Raw genomic sequence first — 22019 nt, 5'->3', positions numbered from 1 at the left:
GAAATACCATTTGGGATAAACAAGGATCCAGATAAACATTTCCGGGTTCAGAAGTTTGGAGGTTTGTGATGGCCTCTAATGTATGTTTCATAAATGTCATGTATCCTCTGTATACATATCAGTGAGGCTGAAGAACACTCTAGGTCTTCTGTACATGAAACAGGCAGTATAGTGGGTACAGAACTGAATTAAGAGACAGGTCCCTAAGTTCCAGACCCAGCTCTTCCAGGCACTGTCTGACCTTGAGAAGTTGCCACTCTTGTGAGTCTCAATCTCCCTGCCTGTAAAATCAAGAGGCTGGATGAAGTCAGGGACTCTTAACCTGCTATCCAAGGACAGATAGGTCAGGGGAGATGTTTATCTGGTGAAGTTTTAAGGATATGAATATGTGCACTTTAAGGGTCAAAGAGCCACAGCATTTATCAAATTCTAGGCATTGTGGTAAGTGCTTTATAGAATACCTGTAATAATTGCTAATACTTAAAAAAGTTACTATGTGCTTTATAAATATTATTTTACTGACTCATAATATTCTAATGCAGTAGGCACTGTTATTACCCCATTTTATTGATAAGAAGGTTAGATTTAGAAACATCAGGTAACTTGCTTGAAGTCACCCAGCAAATGGTTCAAGGTGAAATTTCCACACAGGTCTCAATCCACAGGGCCTGTTCTTATCCACAATACCACACTGCTTCCCAACCAGTTTGGTAACTGGGTAACCAGACTAATTGGTTAGCACACCATAGTGTGGAATTGTCTTGAATTTGCCCATTCTTCAGTCTAGCACTTTCTCAAATCTCAGCACTAATTGGCAGACACAGTTCATTCAAATTAGCAGACCCAGGGGCCAGACCGGTATGAGTGACCCTGCCATTAGCAAAGCAGCTCTCTCCAAGAGCTGATAATGCAGCAAAGACAGATTTAGGAAAATATAGTTAGTTACACATATAAATAAACCACATTTTTTAAATTTATGCTAATACGATTGCTGTTTGCATCACTTCCAGAAGAAATAAGACCTGAGTGGGCTGTAAAGACTAAAATAAGAGAGAATGCTACAGGTAAAATTTCATTTCTTAATAAGCTTTTACAATCAAATCCATAAATTATCTTGTTAACTTGTTAAAGTATTTCTGCTTATGCAGCAAAGTCTCCTTGGGTCACATTTCCATTCTTGAGAAATGTTAGATGAACTTAACTTTTCCTGCTCCTGTGTATCTTAAACAAAACTAGAGGATAATTGACTTTCTATGAATTAACAAGCTTTGAGGCCCAATTACAGTCAGAAAATGGGCCTAAAGCAGAATTGTAATATATGTCTATGAATATCTGCACACATAGAAAAAATAATTTTTACATTAGTAACAGAAACTAACTCTGGCTAGTTTAAACAAAAAGTAGAGAGAGGAGATTTTTTTATTATATTATCGAATACAAGGCTAATATACATGCTGGAAAGATCTAGAACTAATGCCTGGAGCATGAGGAGAACTAAGAAATATGTCCTCCCTCTCTGATTTCACCTTCAATTTAAATTCTTTCCACAGATTTGCTTCATTCCTCTGTCACCGTGCTACAGGCCACTTGACAGAACAGGGCCTCTGACAGCTCTTCAGTTTGCTGCCCCACCGTTTCAGCTACCAGGAGAAAAACTAACTTCACTTTCTCAACTGCAATTGCAATACCCCGAGGAATCAAATATGAAAAACCCCTGGGTCAACCAGCCATGTTTGGGCCACAGAGTAGCCTAAAGCAACAAGGCTGCTTCCATGATAGCCACAAAGTAATAAAGAAGCAATTTCCAGAACTGGGAAGGGACTAAGCAGGGGTGGTCACGTTAGAGGTAAATACATTATGTGTCCCCTACACATACTTCCTGGGATAGACACTTTTTTTGTGGGCAGAAAGCTCCCAGCTCAGAGTCCAGAGTCTTCAAGGTGACCCAGGAGCCCTCACGATCTAGCTCCTGACCTCCATTCATTCCTCCCGAAGGCAAACTCACCTTCCCACATGAGCTCCAGCCACTGCGTTTTCTTTTCATCTCTAGGACAGCCACTCCTGCTTACTTCTAGGCCTCCCCATAAGGTCACTAGCACTCTATCCCTCCCGTCTAGCCACCTCCCCTTAGCCTGTCTTCTCCTTACATTTCCTCATGATACTCAGGCCAACTAGAGCATGGATCACGACTGCAATTAAAGAGCTGTGTGGCCTTTGGTTTGACTTTTTTTTTTCTTTCCTCTCATACTATAAACTTAGTAAGGGCAGAGGCTGTCTCTCCTGCTTGATTCTAATTCTATTGTGCCCAGTACAGTGCCCTGCAATTGTAAACACTAAAAAAAATATCCAATGCATATTTTTGAGTGAAGAAAATGAACAAGGGAACCAGGCCAAATCCTAAACTTTCAAATTTAATGGTATCCAAACGGTAGGAGCAGCCTCGACTCAAAGTATTTCTCACACCTCATTTTCCGACTCAGAACACTTACATAGACGGGACCCAGTTGGCAGGTGATGGCTGGCAAGGACAACCCCAAAGGCATAAGAGATGCTTTGTTACACCAAGGCAACCCTGAAAACAAAGTCAAACTGTGGTCCACCAAGAAACAGAATTCTTGCACTCCAGTAAGCCAAGTACATGTTCCCATCCCCAAGGCTTTTCTCAAAACAGGCTACTAGCCACTCATCTGAAAACCAAAAATCCCAACATCAAGGTTCTTTTCAACCTAAAATACACTGCCAAAAGATCATTGCTGAAGACCCACAGCCCCTGTCAATTGTAAATGACTCCTTCTGTGGTTTTAATACTAAGTGTGGCTTTGGAATACAACTGGCATGTAGTGAATTCCAATTTGTTACAGCTACCCCAAATCAGTCATGAATCCTTGGAGGGGCGAGGGGTACCTACCCAGTTTACTTAGAGACATACTGAAATATCCTGACACATAGAAAATATACGAAAACCAAGCCTAAGCTCCAAAAGCCAACTTTCCACCATGAAGTGCCAGGAAATACATGCTGAAACATACACATCTAATAAGTGATCCTATAGTAGCAGCCTTGTTCAGTTTTATTCCTTGACGAAACAAAATCCAATTCTAAAGGGTAGAGAACAAAACACAAACCGTAATTATTTTAAATGAAGATCAAGCTGTTGGATGTTGTGAGGATGGCCTCTCGTTTCCTCAGCACACATTAGACTCTTTTTTAGGATCCTCCTCTACTGATCAAGGTCTTGGGTCTAAGAAAGAAAACCTACCACTTACATATACTTCTCTGCCCCTTCTAGGTCTCCTCTTCAGCTGCACCAATTCGTCTCTTAAACGTCACACAGTGTTTAATTATGCCTGCTTCATTTGTATAAGATTTATATTTTGTCATCAGGGAAAAAAATAAGCCCTTGTAGAAGCTACAATGCTAGAGAAAGTCAGGAAGAAGAAAATAAGAACCTTCCACTTCATTGCTCAGAGATTTTCATTACTCTAGGCCTGGCACAAGACAGAAAGTCCCTGTTCTAGGAAAGGAATTGATAACAAAACACGCAAGTAATGAATTTCAATTTTGATAAGTGCTACAAAGAAAGAGTATAAGATTAAATACAATGAAAACTGTAATGGGACCTCTCACTCTAGTTATTATTTTGAGACCCATGCTTCCTCCATTTTTTCAGAGCAATTGTTAAATACGCATACATTTTATCCACCTGGGATTGGATAGTGCATACTGCTTGAGGATAGACATTCCATTTGTCATTTCCAAAGCTATCTTTCACAAAGGAATTGTTTGTCTCAGAATCTTCTTTAAAATCCCAGGAAACAACAGTGGACAAGACAGCCATCAGTGAGTTACAAATGGCCACAGATGAATAAGGGAATTAAGTTTTTAGATCTCTCTTAAGCAGTCAACATCTGACCAAAAGGGAGCATTTACTGAGAGTTGTATGAGGTTCATCACATTATCTCAAAAGTACAACCAAAAGAATCAGATTCTTCTTCTTTCCAGGGTCTTACAAATTTTCCAAAACTGCTTATCTACCATTACTGCATCGCAGATTTTCAGATAAGACCCCATAATAATGTCATCTGGTAACTCCTTCACCTGATCTGCCCCCTTAAGATCTGGCTAGGTCTTAAAAATTGACTAGGGACCCCCTCAACTCCAAGCCCAAAGGAAATACAAATCCCTTACTAAGATTTCTGAAAATTTCTAAGTGATTTCTGTGTTCTCATTGTCAAACGTCACCTACAAGATTTTATTTCCATACCTGCGATGTCCATACTAATGCCCATTAATCTAGACACAAAATTCCAGTATTTTCCTCAGTTTCTAAAAAGTAACCCACTTAAAAACCATTTAAGAGTAAAATTAGAGTTGCTAAAGATTAGTAGGTTATAGAAACTAGATAGCACACAGAAAACCAAATTAAAATCTCACATTAGACCTTGCAGTTCCTAATATCTCTAGGGTTTTCTTATTGACCTTTCAGAATACATAGCAGCCAGTCTTCTGTCATCTTTCCAAACTCTCTCTCCTTTCCCTCTCTTGTCTCTGCTTCTCTAGTTTCTTCTCTACCTCTGCTGAGAGCAGAACAAAACATAAATCCTTTCACTTTATCATATTCAAAAGATGTGCCATCTTTTTGTGGCTTGGCCTCCCGCACACTAATGTTTTCACTACAGACTAATGTTTTCAGTGCTTCACCATCTACTCCAAATGAATGATTGTGATATTTCTCCCAAACAAAGGCAGTTCCCTCCCTAAGGGAAGGTCTGGTACGAGCTATAAAGATTATAGTATTTTCTGTTTTATATTGGTCTTATAGGAACCAAAGACCACAATGAGGCAGACTTGTTACTCTAAGACCATACACTGGTAGACACCTGTAGCCCATCTACACAGCCTGTTCCTTCAAGACTCGTCTTCAACTCCTCAGACTCATAGGTTTAGAAGGGCCCTTGGAGATTGTCTAACTCAACCTTTTCATTGCATGGTAGTGCAGTCAGCTCACTTTCCCAAATCCACAGTGCAAACTAGTGGCAAACCTGAATTTTGCCAAGTCCCCATCTCTCCCAGATGGTGCTGTTTATAAGGCTTACTCACACACACTTCGGTGGTCCCAGGCATCACACTAATCCAGGCAATTCAAGAACAGGGCAAAGCACGAAAGTTGCACGTTCATTTTTCAAATGAACTTAGGTATCAGTTGCTGCTTCTTTTATAAAGGAGGCTAAGTCTTCTAATTCAAAATAAGTAACAGCATTCTAAATCCCCCGGGAGTATCAATATCTAGGTTTGCATTCACATTAAGGTGTCTAAAGTGTAGGTAACTGAGATCAGAGTCTTTTCTGAGAGCAAGATGGCAGGGGAGGAGGGGATGTGGAGAATATGAAGGTACTAAAAGAATAAAAAGAAATTATAATGAGGCCCTTTGGGTAGAAGGTAGAGAAAGAGGAATTAAGCATGGCCAGCCCTGTTAGTTTCCGTACAGATATCTACAACCAAGCAAACAAATTAAAGTTCAATGTTAATTCTCAGGTCACTGTTTGATAGTCTCATAGTCTCTCTTATAATTTTTAAAATGAATGTGTCATTTAGTACATTTTCAAATGCTTTCAAATGGCTATTTTCTTTCAGTGGAAATTTACCTTAATAATTTGATAGTAGAGGAAACAATAGAAGTAAGGGCAATGTGATCCCCTTCTGAACCTTTGCTTGAAAGAACACACTCCCAGCCTGATTCTCAGCTAGGCTTTGCTTCACCTCTTAGTCAAGTTCCTAAACGTCAGGAGAAATTTCCCGTCTCGGTTTTCAGGGAGGAATGACTTCATCCAAAGTGTGCCTAGAAGCCCAGGCTCTTCACGGTGTCCCGGCACACAGGCAGTGCCATGACCAAGCAACGGGATGTAGTTTCGGCCCTTTCCCACGCAGACTGAGATGGGATCCTCCAGGCCACAAGGAAACCTGGGTTCTCTGAAATGCTACAGCAGGACAGTCAGACACACCCAGCAGGACATACTGTCCAACGGACAGGAGCCACCAAAGTCTTCAGGAAGGTGAAGACAGGACTTGGCTTCTTTTCCTCTGAGGCAAACATTCCAGAATGACTTATAGAAAGCCCTGAACAATGAGCCCCTTTGACCAATTATGTCACAGCTCTTAATAACAAATGACAAATGCCCAGGCCTTGGATTTGATGCCCTTCCCACCTCAGCTCAGTTTACGGGAGGCTTTGGTTTTCTGCATGGAAACACAATGCCATTCTAGCTTGAGAATTCTCCAGTTACTCTTACCGGAGCAGGAGGCAGTGAGAGTATAACCAGAAGGAAAGTCAGCACAAAATTGTATTCATTCTTGTGATCAGCCAACTTCTATATATGTTGACAGAAGTCTTACATATCCAAGTCACCAACATAAACCATAACAGCAAATGAGCCCTGGCTACTGTTGTTTATTTCCTGTATTGTAGGACTCCAAGTTATAGATGATTCCTTCCAGGAATGCAAAGGCTGCACCAGGCCTGTCAGAGAAACTATAAATCATCTAATTAAATAATATGATGTAACCCCTCAGAGTATGGCAGCTTTCTGATTAGCTGTCATATTGCTGTGGACTAAAAAACCGCAGAGGAAAAATGCTTATTTCTTTAGATGTGAAAAATTTCATTTTCTTCAAACATTATACACGCACATACACACTACAGATTTAAGAACTCAATGTTTTGGAATTCCTCTCTTCAAAGCAACCAAGCCTTCTGCAAATACATAACACACTATGCCTATCCATTACTGAGACGGCCTTTTTCATCCCTCCTAGGATCTTTATTTCAATCAAAGGATTTAAATTCCCCATAAAATATTTCAGCGACCCTACATATGAAGGCTCAGATGGCTGGCTGGCTGAAGATGACAGCTCTGTAAGGACACCTTTTTGATCGTGAATAACTGCACAGCTGCTTGGCTACTTTGTTTCTTTTTTAATAGTCTCGCAAAGTTGCAGTGATGAGCAAACGGAACTTGGCAATTCTGTTCCATCCAAGAATCCGGGATGAATATCTATCTCTATTCATAACGGAAAAGGCCCTGGTTTAGAGATCAGAACATGATTAAGCAGGAAAGGTGGTGCATCACAAAGCTGGGGTTCTCAGGAGTTCTTACGTGGGCGTTAAAGGGTCCGTGAACCCCCTCCAATTGCATGCAAAACTGTGTTACGTATTCTGTGGATTTTCATGTAAAAAGAGTCCATAGCTTTCAGTAGAAAGGTTGGTTGATTCAATGAAATTTAGGAACCTTGAGGAACACAGGCAGTGACTGTTTGTTAAATAAATGAATAAATGAACTCAGGGAGAACAGCTTCAGACCCCCACAAGTCCTGACCTACCATGACCAAATTCTTCTTTAGAAGCACTTGAAAGAATGCCACAACGGAAACTGGAGATAGTGAACCAGCATCACACATGTAAGCATTGGGCTTAGACGAAGTTGCTACCCTGTCCCTCAACTCTTTTACCAAATGTTACTTTAGTCTTCATAATTTTCGACTCAGCTCAAATATGTAGCTGAAATCATAGCTCTTTTTCACACTTGAAAATCACTTTATGCATTAGAGATCTGTAGCCAAGACCCCCATAGATGTAAATGTCTCCAGACCAAGTGCCAGAAGGTGAGCTCCAAAGATGATGGAAAGGCAGACAGGAGCAAATGGACAAAGACGGTACACTGGGGTGCAGAAAGAAGGCGTAGGTGGAGGAAAAAACCCAGAAGCTTCCTTTCGTCACCACATTGCATATTCCCGTGAACCCGTGCATGTGGACCGCCTACTCTGGTCCACCCACAGGTCTATATGCAAACATAAGGTAAGCTGAGGAGTGGGGCAAGAGGAAAGAGGGGCTCGGTCACAAAAAGGCACATACTGATTCACGGGGGAGGAACAGAAGCAAGTGAAAAGAAGGCTGTGCATACCAAGAATAATGAAAAACAAGGGTAGTATCACGTACAAGAACACTCACAAGGCGAGCAAATAATCACGGGATCGGAGAATGGAACGGGGTAAAGACCGCATTCTCTGGTGTCAATCTGGGATTGAGAGCCGGCTGCACCTCCTAAGTGTGACCTGGGCAAGTTACTAAATCCCTCAGAGACTTCACTTCCTCCTCAGTGAAATGAGGATAAAAGTAGGACAGACAGCCCTGGACTGTTGATTCTTGAGAGAGAAAATAAGAATGTATTTTAAGAATAACGTATTTGATTAATACTTAATTAGCAATAGCTGCTTTTATTCTCCTCAGCCAGCGTATTCATGAGATTAGTCAGGGAAGACGTTGGTCAGGAAAGAGGAACCAAGGCCGCTAGGACTCGAGGAAGTGCCCGCACTACAGCTGCAGACCGACAGTGAAAATTCCCTCCATGACCAATTAAACCCTACGCAGTTGGAACAGACCCTGAATGAAGCCTGTGTTTCTTTCCCTAAACTCGTAACGAGGGAGCATGTGATGATTACTATTTTGGTTCACAGGGAGGGAAAAGCAGAAGTTAATTTCTCAGGAAGATAACAAGGAATTGTCTTTAGGCCTTGAAAGTGTTCAAAGGGAGTGGGCAAAGGGGAGTGTACGGGTATGTGTTCCCATTTGCAAGGGAATGCGGCCACGCACGCATTTCCCGTGACAACAGCAGTGGGGGCAGGGGGGAGGTCACTTAGGAAGCGCCCCTGTGGTATTTACTTATATGCTTCAGCACACTGATTTCAATCATTAGAGAATGGGAGATGCCAGGCTTTTGTTGTTGCTAATAAGTCCACTCCCCAAAGCAACCTTCCTCATATTTGAATTACAGATTTTTCTGTTTGCTTAACTCAAAAAGAGAAACAAAAAGGATTTCATGGCTATTGCTCTGCCTCGCCACACCAGGTGACATGACTATTTTCAGCTATCCTATTGGATTCCTGCACAGAACCTTGCAGGCCATCAACAGAATCACATGGGGGACACAGTCATCCCAAGCACAAGGAACACCGCTAAGATCAAAGCACAGACCAAGACTTGCTCAGAGAGCTCCACGTCTGAGAAGCGTAGAGTAGGAAAGGAAATGGCAGAATTGCCAAGGTCAACTTGTGGACTTACCAAACTCACCCTGTCCACCCTCTCCCCTAATCAACACTACTTAGTTCATTTTTTTTAGGGATGAGGGAGGGCTAGAGAGGAAACAGAGATTTGTTCTGAAAGAGAATGATCTGTTAGTAACAGTGACAACAACAATAACACCAATAAAAGTAATAACTAACACTCATTAACATTCACTATGTGAGAGACCCTGTGCTAAAAACTACATAAATCAACTCATGTAGCCCTTATACCCCTAAATCAAGTAGGCACTATTAATTATTATCCTGAACTTACAGATGAGGAAAGTGCAAGTTAGATACAGCACTAACTGGGTGAACCAGAAAGTGACCCCCAGGGGACAGGCTTACAGAACAAGGATTTAGGAATCCTAAAATCCTGCCGTGGCATTACAAGAGGCTATAGGGTTCTCAAGAACATGGACAACATTGCTTTCTGCCAGGTACTTTTGTCTTAATAAACTTTACTCACTGCAATTAATGATGGGAAAGTGTAATCTCTACTACTGACAAACCCAAATGATAGAAAATGTATACAATGCACTTAAATCCATCAAGATAAGTGCAAGTACAGGAGACAGGAAACCCAACTTTAACTGGCTTACACAACAAAAGAAATTAGTTCAGGTAATAAAAACAGTCCTACAGTGGGACAGACTTTTGAGATGGTTTGATCAGTGCTTTGGCCCAGTTTCTATAATACTTTCACCTCTGCCCTCCTCCTTGTATCTGCTTAATTCCTTGGCTGGCTTCCCTCATGGAAGCAAAATAGCTGCAGCAGCTCCAGGCCTCACATGGACAGCCCAAACTGTTTTGAGCAGGAACGAGGCTTTCTCTTTCTCCGGCCTTCCAGCAAAAGTCCTGGGCTTCATGCTGATTTGACCAACTTAGGTCATATGTTCAGTGCTGAACTCATCCATGTAGATAGGGGGAAATGCTAAGCACTGACTCAGTAAGGCCTGGGTGAGGTCTGCCCACCATTCCTCAAAAAGCATGGTATGTGGGAAGTGGCTACATGCCAATCAGGGTCCATCCATCCCAAACTAAGTGGCTGCTATTAAATGAGGTATAAGATGGTTCACAAAGGAATTTTCTAGGTGCTGTTAGGAAAAGAGGAGGCGGATGCTAAGAAAGTAACCAACAAATGTTTACCCACAGCAATTATAGTACTTTGCTAACCACAAGTGTACCAAGCAGAGAACATTGTAAATATCTGCAATCATAGGGGCACCTGGGTGGCTCAGTTGGTTACATGTCCGACCCTTGGTTTCATCTCAGGTCATGATCTCACAGCTTGTGAGACTGAGCCCTGTGTTGGGCTCCACACTCAGCAAGGAGCCTGCCTGGGCTTCTCTCTCTCCCTCTCACTCTCTGCCCCTCCCCCTGCTCACTCACTCACACTTTCTCTCTCTAAATGAATAAATAATCAACTTAAAAAAAAAAAAGATCTACAATCATAAACACATTAGAGCCATTTGCATTTAATTTTGTATATAGAGAGGTGGTAATGTACTTGGGAAAAGTTTATTTACTTAAATAGGTTCTATATTCCCCTTGTTCATATGCTTCATTTGCTTAACCACTGCTACCTTCAAAATTAGCACTACTGTAGACTTTTGGCCAAGCCCTCCATCAGCATTGTCACAAATTACAAATTAACAAGAACCGTCTCCATTAGCAACATTTTTTGATTAAATTATCCCCATCCAATTTTAATTTTTATCAGACATGTTTTTGTTTCAGTGAACTCCCTCGCATCACTGTCACCTGCAGGTGTCCTGGAGGGAGGCAGTATAGCAGAATAGTTAAGAACATAGGAGCTGGGAAGACTGAGCTTAGTTCGAGCTCTGAAATCCCAAACAAATTATTTGACTTCTAAATTTCCTCACCTGTAAGTGAGGATAATAACGTCTATCTCGTAAAGTAAGGATTAAATGAAACATTCTACACAAAGTGCTTAGGAACTCATGCTGGCATATAACAAATGTTCAGCCCACATTAGCTCTTTTATTAATAAAAATTTAAATTGAAGTTCATGTCGTGCTTTGAGCCATTTTTTAATCTCATGAAGTGACTAATTAAAAGAAAAAAATGCCCACTTGCATTTATCACCATCACAAAAACAACAACATAGGATTTATTGACTGCTTACTATGTTTGAGGCACCGTGCTAGGTGTTTTATAGGTGTAAATTCTAAAAGGCAAGCATTTTGTTATTTGATAGAGGAGAAAACGAATTCTCAAAGAAGTTAGGAAACTAGCCGAATCCCACAGAGCTAGTAAGTAGCAGAGGAAATACGTGATCATACAGTAGTCTCACTCCATAGCTCGTGACAATTCTATTTTCTCAAGCAAGTGAAGAATTGTCTCTCATAAAAGAGAACTAATCTTCCCAGTTAAAAAAAAAAGAGACAGAGAGAGAGAGAGAAAATTGTTTAAAGTGGTATTTGTACAATAATTTTAGGAAATGTAATAGCCAGATGATAATAGCGCTAGCAATCCGGGATGTATTTTATGGGGCTATTAATATATGCCTCGAGTGGTCAAAGGCTTTGCCACTCACTTGAGGCAAGTAGTAATGGCCAATAAAACTTGCCTTGTCGTGTCTTAATGTTACATTATATCATCACACTTGTAATGAAATGCTCCCAAACTTGTAATGAATGCTCCAGAAGAACAGAAAAGAGTGGTGGTTAAGCAAGCTAGCAAAGTGAGAAGGAAGTGTAGAAAAGAGGAAAGAGCCCTGAGCTGGGACCCTGGCCTAACTCTGCTGTGCACCTGCGTGACTGTCAGCACATCTCTGTGTATCTCAGGATCCCGGCATCTCCATCTGTAAACTGAGGTTCGTTATGGCAGGCAAAGACCTCTTCCAGCTCCTCCAGCTCCAACAGTCTGTAGTTCAACAGAGAATGACATTCATTCAACAATAGCTCACGGGATGCAAATGAGGCAGCAGCTATATCCTGTGCCCGGAGCTGAGGACACAGCAGCAGCTAAGGTGGAAGTCCTCTAATGATGGACTTCAGAGGTGAATGGATGGCTGGAGGTTGAAATACTGCCTGCTTTACAATGGTCTCTTCTTATATGTCACAAAAACATTCTAAGCAAATGTAACAAAACCTGGTTAATGACTGAATTTGGGTAATGGTGTGGTTCTTTGCACTATTCTTTCCCCTTTTGTGATGTTTGAAATCTTTTTTTTTATCATAAAAATTTCAGATAGATGAGAAAAGCTTCAGGGAGACCTCTGCTTCTAATAATAACCCACTAGGTGTGCCAGATAAGCTTTTTCATCAAATATAAGTAAGAAAGAGGGGCACCTGGGTGGCTCAGTTGGTTAAGCGTCTGACTCTTGGTTTCGGCTCAGGTCATGATCTCACTGTTCGTGAGTTCGAGCCCTCTATCAGGCTTCGCACTGATAGTGTAGAGTCGGCTTCAGATTCTCTCTCTCCCCTCTGTACCCCTCCCCTGCTCCTGCTCTCTCTCTCTCTCAAAATAAATCAACAAACTTGAAAAAAAAAAAAAAAGGATAAGGTGGAGAGACAGACAAAACATTCATTCAATGCTTAAAAACATCCCAGAGCCTACAAGATGGTGTGTGGCGAGGGGTAGTGCTGGAGGGAAGAAACAAGTGAGGATGAAAGGAAGGAAGTCCAGAAGGCATTTTGGACCTCTTCCCCCTCCACAAATGGTTTCAGAAGTTAGGCAAATAGAGATTTGTGTCCACAGTCGGCTGAGAATGGGAGGAATAGACCTGAGCATAACATTTGTTTGGGGTTAGGATCTCCAAGGAGCTGCACCTTAGCACAAAGGGAGAACAGAAAGCTAACAGGCCCTTGCAGAGGACCCATGGCTTATCATCAAACCATCACAATCTCTGAAACTGAAATAAGGTGTTTCTAGAGCGCCTAATGCCCCACATACTCATAGAAGCAAACATGAATCCTTTCTAGAGTTGAATAATGTTGACTTCAGATTACACCTGCAAAACACTGTGCAAAAATAATGACTCACACAATTAAAAATAATAAGCACATGAAGAGAGAAGATGCAAATAAAAACCAGCAGAAATAACAGAAATAGAAACAAATCCATAGGACTCCATATTTGGAATGATATGAAATAGACTTTTCGTTAAAAGTTTTACTAGGATGCCTGGGTGGCTCAGTTGGTTAAGTGTCTGACTCTTGGTTTTGGCTCAGGTCATGATCTCACAGGTCATGAGCTCAAGCCCCACATCAAGCTCCAAACTGGCAGTGCAGAGCCTGCTTACAATTCTCTCTCTTTCTCTCTCTCTGCCTCTCCCTCTCTCTCTCTCTTTCTCCCTCAAAATAAGTAAACTTTTTAAAAAAAGTTTTACTATGTATAAGATAAAATAATAAAGTTGAGAATTTCAGCATAGAATGGTACAAGGGGCTAAATGGCGACCCAGAAAAAAGATACGTCCATGTCCTAGTACCTGAGACCTGTGAGTGTTTCCTTATGTGGCAAAGGAGTGAATATTACTTTATTGTAAAAGATCTGACTAACACACAGGTATTAAAAGGAGCAGCTCATCCTGGGAGTTTTAAGACAGAGGCACAGAGAAGAAGGCAATGAGAACACAGAGCAGAGAGGGATGTGGCCACAAGACAAGGCTGGAAGAGGCAAGGAGTAGATTCCTCTCGAGAGCTTCCAGAGGGACTGTGGCCCTGCTGACACCTTAATTTCAGGCCTAAGACTCCAAAACTATGAGAGAATAAGTTTCTGTTGTTTTAGGTCATCCAGTTTCTAGTAATTTAGGAAAGTACTACAAATGCCCTAGGAAATTAAGATAAACAGGAAACTCAAGAAAGAGAGAGAATCAAATTGAAAGTTCAGACATAAAAAAATATATATTAACTACAATTAATAACTTAATGAATGAATTTAAGTCTAGAAGAATAGATACAGCTGAAGTGGGAATTACAAGAAAACAATTAGAGTGAAGCACAAAAAGACAAAAGAATGGAAAATACAGGAAAAGATACATTACAGAATATAGTGAGAAAGGAATTAAGCCCACATAATTAATAAAGTAAATACAAGTAATTATAGCCCAAGGAAGAAAGAAGAATGAATGGGGCAAAGCAATACGTGACAAGATAATAGTTGCAAACTTTCCAGAACTGAAAAAGAACAGCCGGCCTTAGAAGGAGCTAAGACAAGGAGCCCCAGACATCTTGAGCAGGATTCATAAGAAGAAAACTTCATCTGGGCACACTAAGATAAGACTGCAAAACCCCACAAAGAATAAAAAATATCAGCCAAAGGGAGGAGAGAAGGAACAAAAACTAGACTTTCAGCTAACTTATAAACAGAAACAAGAGAAGCCAGAAGGAAGTAAGTATCTTTAAAGTGCTCAAAGAACACAGTGACAGTGTGGAATTCTACGCCCAGAGAAATTATCCTTAGGAATTATGGTGAAATAAAGACATTCCAGACAGACAAAAATTGAGAGAATTTGTCACCAGCAGACCTACAATAAAGGAAACACTAAAGGGTATTTGTTCTTCAGCCAAAAGAAAGTAATCCCACATGGAAAATCAGCAATAAAAGAATAAATGAAGAGCAAAAGAACAGGATGAATATATAAGTAAATCGAAACAAACCAGGATTGTGTAAAACAAGAATAGTACCCTGGGCATCTAAAATGTATAGAAGCATGGGGCGCCTGGGTGGCTCAGTCGGTTAAGCGCCCGACTTCAGCTCAGGTCACGATCTCACCGTCCGTGAGTTCGAGCCTGTTTCCGGTTCTGTCTCCCTCTCTCTCTGCCCCTCCTCCGTTCATGCTCTGTCTCTCTCTGTCTCAAAAATAAATAAACGTTAAAAAAAAATTAAAAAAATAAATAAAAATAAAATGTATAGAAGCATGGGGCACCTGAGTGGCTCAGTCAGTTAAGCATCCGACTTCAGCTCAGGTCATGATCCCACAGCTCGGGAGTTTGAGCCCCCATCAGGCTCTGTGCTGACAGTGCAGAGCCTGGAGCCTGTTTCAGATTCTGTGTCTCCCTTTCTCTCTGCCCCACCCCCGCTTACGCTCTATTTCTCTGTCAAAAATAAATAAACATCAAAAAAAAAATTTTTTTTAATGTACACAAGTGAAATAAAAACGACAGACAAGTCAAGACAGACATCTATGGTACTAAAGTGTTTATAGACCTAAATCAAGGACACATACTAAAATATTTAATGTAACCATCAAAATAATAATATAAAAAAATAAAACTCCCATGCTAATAGAGAGAAAAAGTGGAATGGTAAATAAAACAAACTCAGTTCAGAAGAAGGGAGAAAAAATAGGAACGTGGAATATGCAGGTCTAAAAAGAAGCATTTAATATGACAGTAAATTTCAACCCAGCTATGTGTGTAATTACATTAAAAGTCAGTGAACTAAGTTGGGGCGCCTGAGGGGCTGAGTCATTTGAGCATCTGACTCTTGATTTCTGCTCAGGTTCTGATCTCACAGTCATGAGATCAAGCCCTGTGTTGGTCTCTGTGCTGAATGTGGGCTTAAGATTCTCTCTCTCCTTCTCCCTCTCTGCTTCTGCCCCACTCCTGCTCTCTCTGTTCTCTCTCTAGAAAAAAAAAAAAAAAAAAAAAAGATAAAACTTGTCAAGCTCAAGATTATGTTATACACAAAAGATACATCTAAAACATAAGAATATATAAATGTGAGAACTAAGAGGATTTTTAAAAAAGATATACTAGGCAAATAATAACCAAAAGAAAGCTGGTGTTGTTTTATTACTTATGGCAAAAATTCTTATTAGTTGTATGGAGAGTCACTTTGTAATATTCAAAGGTTTCAATTCATCAGGAAGATATAACAATTCCAAATTGCAAATTTCTCCAATATAGTTCCTAATTATGTAAAGCCAACATTGAAAAAAAAAAACACAAGAAGAAAAATACAAATCTATAATCACAGTATGGAATTGGAACACACTTTTCTCAGAAATCTATAGAACAAGACAAAAGAAATCAGTAAGCATATAGAAAACTTGAAAAACATACACAGCAAATTTGACCACATAAATATACAGAACTTCGCATCAATCAACTAGAGAATACACGTTATTTTCAAGCACTTAGCAAGCATGTACAAAAAATGGGCCACATACTATGGAACCAAATGAGTCTCAACATTTTTTTTTCTTTTGAGAGAGAGAGAGACATAGAGAGAAAGGGAGAGAGCATGCACAAACAGGAGAGGGGCAAAAAGAGAGGGAAAGAAAGAACCTTAAGCAGGCTCCATGCCCAGTGTGGAGCCCAAAGTAGGGCTCTCTATCTCATGACAGTGGGATGGATCATGACCTGAGCTAAAATCAAGAGTTGGATGCTTAACCAACAGGACCGTCTAAGTGCCCCTCAACATATTTTAAAGTACAGAAATCAGAGTGTGTTCTCTGCTCATAATGCAAGGAAGCTAAAAATCAATAATGAAATGGTAGCTAGAAAATCCCCAGTAGAAATTAGAAAATACTCTTAACTGAATGATAATAAAATGATTTCATATAAAATTACAGGATGCGAGGCACCTGGGTGGCACAGATGGTTAAGCATCTGACTTTGGCTCAGGTCATGATCTCACCGTTCCTGAGAACAGCCCGCGCTGAGCTCTGTGCTGACAGCTTGGAGCCTGGAGCCTCGAGCCTGGAGCCTGCTTCAGATTCTATGTCTCCCTCTCTCTCTGCCCCTCCCCCCCTCACAAGCACATGCACTCTCTCTTTCTCTTGCTCCCAAAAATAAATATTGAAAAAAAATTTTTTTAATTTAGGATGCAAAGAAAATAGTGCTTAAAGGTAAACTTATTATTTAAATACTTTACTGAGGGGCCCCCAGGTAGCTTAGTCAGTTGAGTGACCAACTTCCGCTCAGGTCATGATCTCGCAGTTTGTGAGTTAGAGCCCCGCGTCAGGCTCTGTGCTGACAGCTCAGAGCCGGGAGCCTGCTTCTGATTCTGTGTCTCCCTCTCTCTCTGTGCCCCTCCCCCACTCATGCTCTGTGTCTCTCTGTCTCAGAAATAAACAAACATTTTAAAAAATTAAAAAAAAATACTTTATTGAAATACGATTGAAACTGACAACCAATAAACTTAGCACCCCATTTTAAGAGACCATTTTTAACAATCAACAAATTTAAAACAAATAAGTAGAAGAAAGGAAGTGGACAAAAATAAGAGCAGAAAAGAGTGAAAAAAAAACAAACATAAGAGGATCAACTAGGAAGGTGTTAAAGATTAATAAAACTGATAAACCCTTGGAATAGTAATGAGGAAAAACCAATGTCAGAAATTTTAAAAGGAGACATCTCTCAGATCATACAGACATTAAACATATAAGATATTATGAACAAATTTATGCCAATAACCCTGAAACTTTATTTTTAATTTTTTTAATGTTTATTTGTTTTGGTGGGGGTGGAGGGGCAGAGGGGGGGGGGGGGTAGACACAGAATCTGAAGCAGGCTCCAGGCTCCAAGCTGTAAGCACAGAGCCCGATGCAGGGCTCAAACCCATGAGCTGTGAGATCATGATCTGTATCCAAGGGATACAGGTATGCTGTTTCAAAGGGCCACATGCACCCAATGTTTATAGCAGCACTATCAACAATAGCCAAAGTATGGAAAGAGCCCAAATGTCCATCAATGGATGAATGGATAAAGAAGATGTGGTGTATATATATACAATGGAGTATTACTCGGCAATCAAAAAGAATGGAATCTTGCCATTTGCAATGATGTGGATGGAACTAGAGGGTATGATGCAAAGCGAAATTAGTCAGAGAAAGACAAAAATCATATGACTTCACTCATATGAGGACTGTAAGGCACAGAACAGATGAACATAAGGGAAGGGAAGCAAAAAGAATATAAAAACAGGGAGGGAGACAAAACATAAGAGACTCTTAAATATGGAAAACAAACAGAGGGTTACTGGAGGGATTGTGGGAGGGGGGATGGGCTAAATGGGTAAGAGGCATTAAGGAATCTACTCCTGAAATCATTGTTGCACTATATGCTAACTAATTTGGATATAAATTTTAAAAATATAATAAATTAAATGGTAAAAAAAAATCTACATATTTAAATAGATATGAAAAATATCCATGCAGAATAGAATATTATTCAGAGAATTTAAAGGCAATACCACTTGAAGCTATATGCCATATTTGTAGATTGAAAGATTCAATTTGTGAAAATGTCAGTTTTTCCCAAACAGATCTATAGGGTTAATGGAGTCTTAAAAAACAAAAACAAAACAAAAATAAATTTTAAAAAGACAAATAAAAAAAAAACACCTTACTAAAGTATACATTACAATCAAATACACACTTTTTTTTATAAACTCTGTAATCACCACCCCAATCAATACCCAAATGCCTCCCCATCTCCTCTACCCCCTACTCCAGTCAACCACTGGTTTGATATTTATCGCTATAGAGTAGTTGGGATTATTATAAAACTTCTTATAAATGGAGTTCCACAGTATATATTCTTTTGTGCCTGGGTTCTTTTGCTCAACGTAATGTTTTTGAGATTCACCCACATTATGGGGTGTATCAGTAGTTCATTCCTTTTCATTGCTTAGTAATTTGACATTGTATAAACATATTGGTTCTTTCCAGTTTGGAGCAATTATGAATAAAGTGCTAAAAACATTCAAGTACAACTCTTTTTATGAACATATGTTTTCATTCTCTTGGATAAATACCTAGGAGTGAAATTTCTGGGGATCCAGCGCAGCCTTAAAAATCACAAATAAAATTCCACAGTTATTGTGGAGTTTGATATACTAATTTTAAACTTCACAAGAAAATATAAAGAGCTTGAATAGCCTTCAAGAAGAACAACATGGGGGCACCTGGGTGGCTCAGTCGGTTGAGCGTCCGACTTCGGCTCAGGTCATGATCTCGTGGTCCGTGAGTTCGAGCCCCGCGTCGGGCTCAGTGCTGACAGCTCAGAGCCTGGAGCCTGCTTCAGATTCTGTGTCTCCCTCTCTCTCTGACCCTCCCCCGTTCATGCTCTGTCTCTCTCTGTCTCAAAAATAAACATTAAAAAAAAAAAAAGAACAACAACAACATGGTGGAAGAACTGGCTCTACCAGAGATAAAAACTTGTTATGCAATTTATTATAAAAACACTATAGTGTGGTATTGGTATAAAAATAGTCAAACAGAGAAGTGCCAGTTGGTTAAGTGTCTGACTCTTGATCTCGGCTCAGGTCTTGATCTCAGGGTCATGAGTTCAAATCCCACGCTGGGCTTCACGCTGGGCACGGAGTCTACTTAAAAATTAATTAATTAATTAATAGTCAAACAGATCAATAGAATTTAACAAAAGGCCCAGGGACAGACCCAAACACATATGAACACTTGATGTGTGACTAAGGTGCCTCTGCCAAGCAAGAGTGGAAGGATAGTGTTTGTTTGTTTGTTTGTTTGTTTGGAGAGAAAGAGAGACAGAGCATCCAAGTTGGGGAGAGCGGCAGAGGGCAAGAGAGAATCTTAAGCAGGCTCCCCACTCAGTGCAGAGTCCCGTGCGAAACTGGATCCCACAACCCTGGGATAATGACCCGAGCCAAAAATCAAGAGTCAGTTGCTCAACTGACTGAGCCACTCAGGTGCCCCTAGAAGGATAGCTGTTTAATGAATGGTGGGGGGATACTGCATACCATAATGGGGTAGGGGAGGGGGGGACTGATAGTTTATTTCACATTATACAGAAAAATAAATTCTAAATGGTTTTTAGGCTTGAATTTCAAAGGCCAAATAATAATAGTTTCTAAAAGTTAATATTATACACTTGAATGTTTTCAAGAAGTTAGGGGAATGAAAGATTTCTTAAGGGGACATTTTTTTTAATTTTTTTTTTCAACGTTTATTTATTTTTGAGACAGAGAGAGACAGAGCATGAACGGGGGAGGGGCAGAGAGAGAGGGAGACACAGAATCCGAAACAGGCTCCAGGCTCTGAGCTGTCAGCACAGAGCCCGAGGCGGGGCTCTAACCCACAGACCGTGAGATCATGACCTGAGCCGAAGTTGGACGCTTAACCGACCGAGCCACCCAGGCGCCCCTCTTAAGGAGACATTTTAAAAGTCAATTGTAGGGGTGCCTGGGTGGCTCAGTCAGTTAAACGTCTGACTTCAGCTCAGGTCATGATCTCCAGGTCCCTGAGTTTGAGCCCCGTGTCGGGCACTGTGCTGATAGCTCAGAGCCTGGAGCCTGCTTGGGATTCTGTGTGTCCCCCTCTCTCTCTCTCTGCCCCTCCCCTGCTCGTGCTGTCTCTCCCTGTCTCTCTCTTTCTCTCTCTCAAAAATAAACATTAAAAAAAGAAATGCAAGTGAATTGTCTGATGGAATGCAATGGATTATTACCTTGGGGATAGACTCATTTTGCATTTACTTGTAAATTCATTTCAGTATCCCTATTGCCTAGATATGTGTAGTTCTTTCAATTCTTTCAACCAGTTATAATACCTTAGTGATTCCCTCATTAATTAATGAGTTAAATGATATCTTTGACACAGGTTCATTCTATATTTGTAGGAGAGTAATGATGTACTTTTAAAAAAGAGGGGCACCTGGGTGGCTCGGTCGGTTAAGCGTCTGACTTCGGCCCAGGTCATGATCTCACGGTCCGTGAGTTCGAGCCCCGCATCGGGCTCTGTGCTGACAGCTCAGAGCCTGGAGCCTGTTTCAGATTCTGTGTCTCCCTCTCTCTCTGTCTCTCCCCCATTCATGCTCTGTCTCTCTCTGTCTCAAAAATAAATAAACATTAAAAAAATTTTTTTAAATTAAAAAAAAAAAGAATGTATCCTTTAACATCACAAAGGGTAAAAATACATATATCCTATGCCCCAGCAATTTCACTCCTAGGAATAAAACCAACAGAAATGCCTATATCTGTATCCCAAGGGACATGTGCAAGAATGTTCATAATATTATTATTCGCAATAGCTAGAAACACCCTCCAAATATGCATCAATAGTCAAATGAGATAAATCAATTGTGGTATAATAAAGTACAGCAAGTAAAATGAATGAAAGACAGTTATACACCTTAATAGGGAAGAACCTCAGATTAAAAGAAAAAGTTGGGAAAAAATAAGCCAAACATAAAACAGTATTGTATGGTTCCATCTATGTGAAATTCAAAACAGATATAAAACTAAACCACAGAGTTCAGAAATATATGTGATAAAACTTCTAGTACTAACTTCTTTGCTATTCACTATAAAGTCAAGACAGTGGTCTGTCTCCTTGTGGAAAGTGCAAGAAGGTAAGTATGGAGAAGGAGGAGGAGGAGTGCTTCCCAGACACCTGCAATGTTCTATCTTCACCTCAGTAGAGGTAACAATTGTAAACATATCCACCTTATGATAAATCATTGGACTATTTAGTTGTTTTGTGTATTTTTCTTAATGTACATTATCTTTCACAACAGAGAAAACATTAAAAACAAAACAAAACAACTACAGAGTGAAGGATCCAGTAGCCAATTAGAGACAAAAGTTACAGTATTCATTGTACTGTCCAACAAGCAAGTTTTCCATGTTAATATTCCAAGTCATTAAAGAAATGTCCTTCAGAGACTATTTTCTAATCCCCCAAAGCAGTAAAATAAATGCAATAAGCTTCTGAAAAGACAGGAAGCCTAACAACAGTCCAGCACCAGGGCTGTTTTTTTCTTATGAGGCTTTGCCAGGTTCAAAAACTGAGTATTTTCAGCCACAAGTTAAAGTTGAAGCTTTGTCCTGCTCTCTGAAAACAGGAAATTAGCTGTCATTCAAAAGAAATTAACACCTGCATCTATCTCATTACAAGAGAAAATTGTTTCTTTCCATCTCCCCCATAACTGGATACACTGATGCATGCCTCAGAC

At 40.3% G+C, this 22019-nt stretch overlaps 1 protein-coding gene across 1 annotated transcript in view; it reads right to left on the bottom strand.

Moving 5' to 3' along the window:
• ST6GALNAC3 (ST6 N-acetylgalactosaminide alpha-2,6-sialyltransferase 3) overlaps window positions 1-22019 on the bottom strand; it is a 532814-nt gene that overhangs the window by 487853 nt on the left and 22942 nt on the right. The gene's annotated exons all lie outside the window — the stretch shown is intronic.

The sequence above is a fragment of the Herpailurus yagouaroundi genome, unplaced genomic scaffold (genome assembly GCF_014898765.1).
Source record: "Herpailurus yagouaroundi ecotype Mexico unplaced genomic scaffold, PumYag 77, whole genome shotgun sequence".
Taxonomy (NCBI): Eukaryota; Metazoa; Chordata; class Mammalia; order Carnivora; family Felidae; genus Herpailurus; species Herpailurus yagouaroundi.
This window is presented reverse-complemented; position numbering and strand designations above follow the sequence as displayed.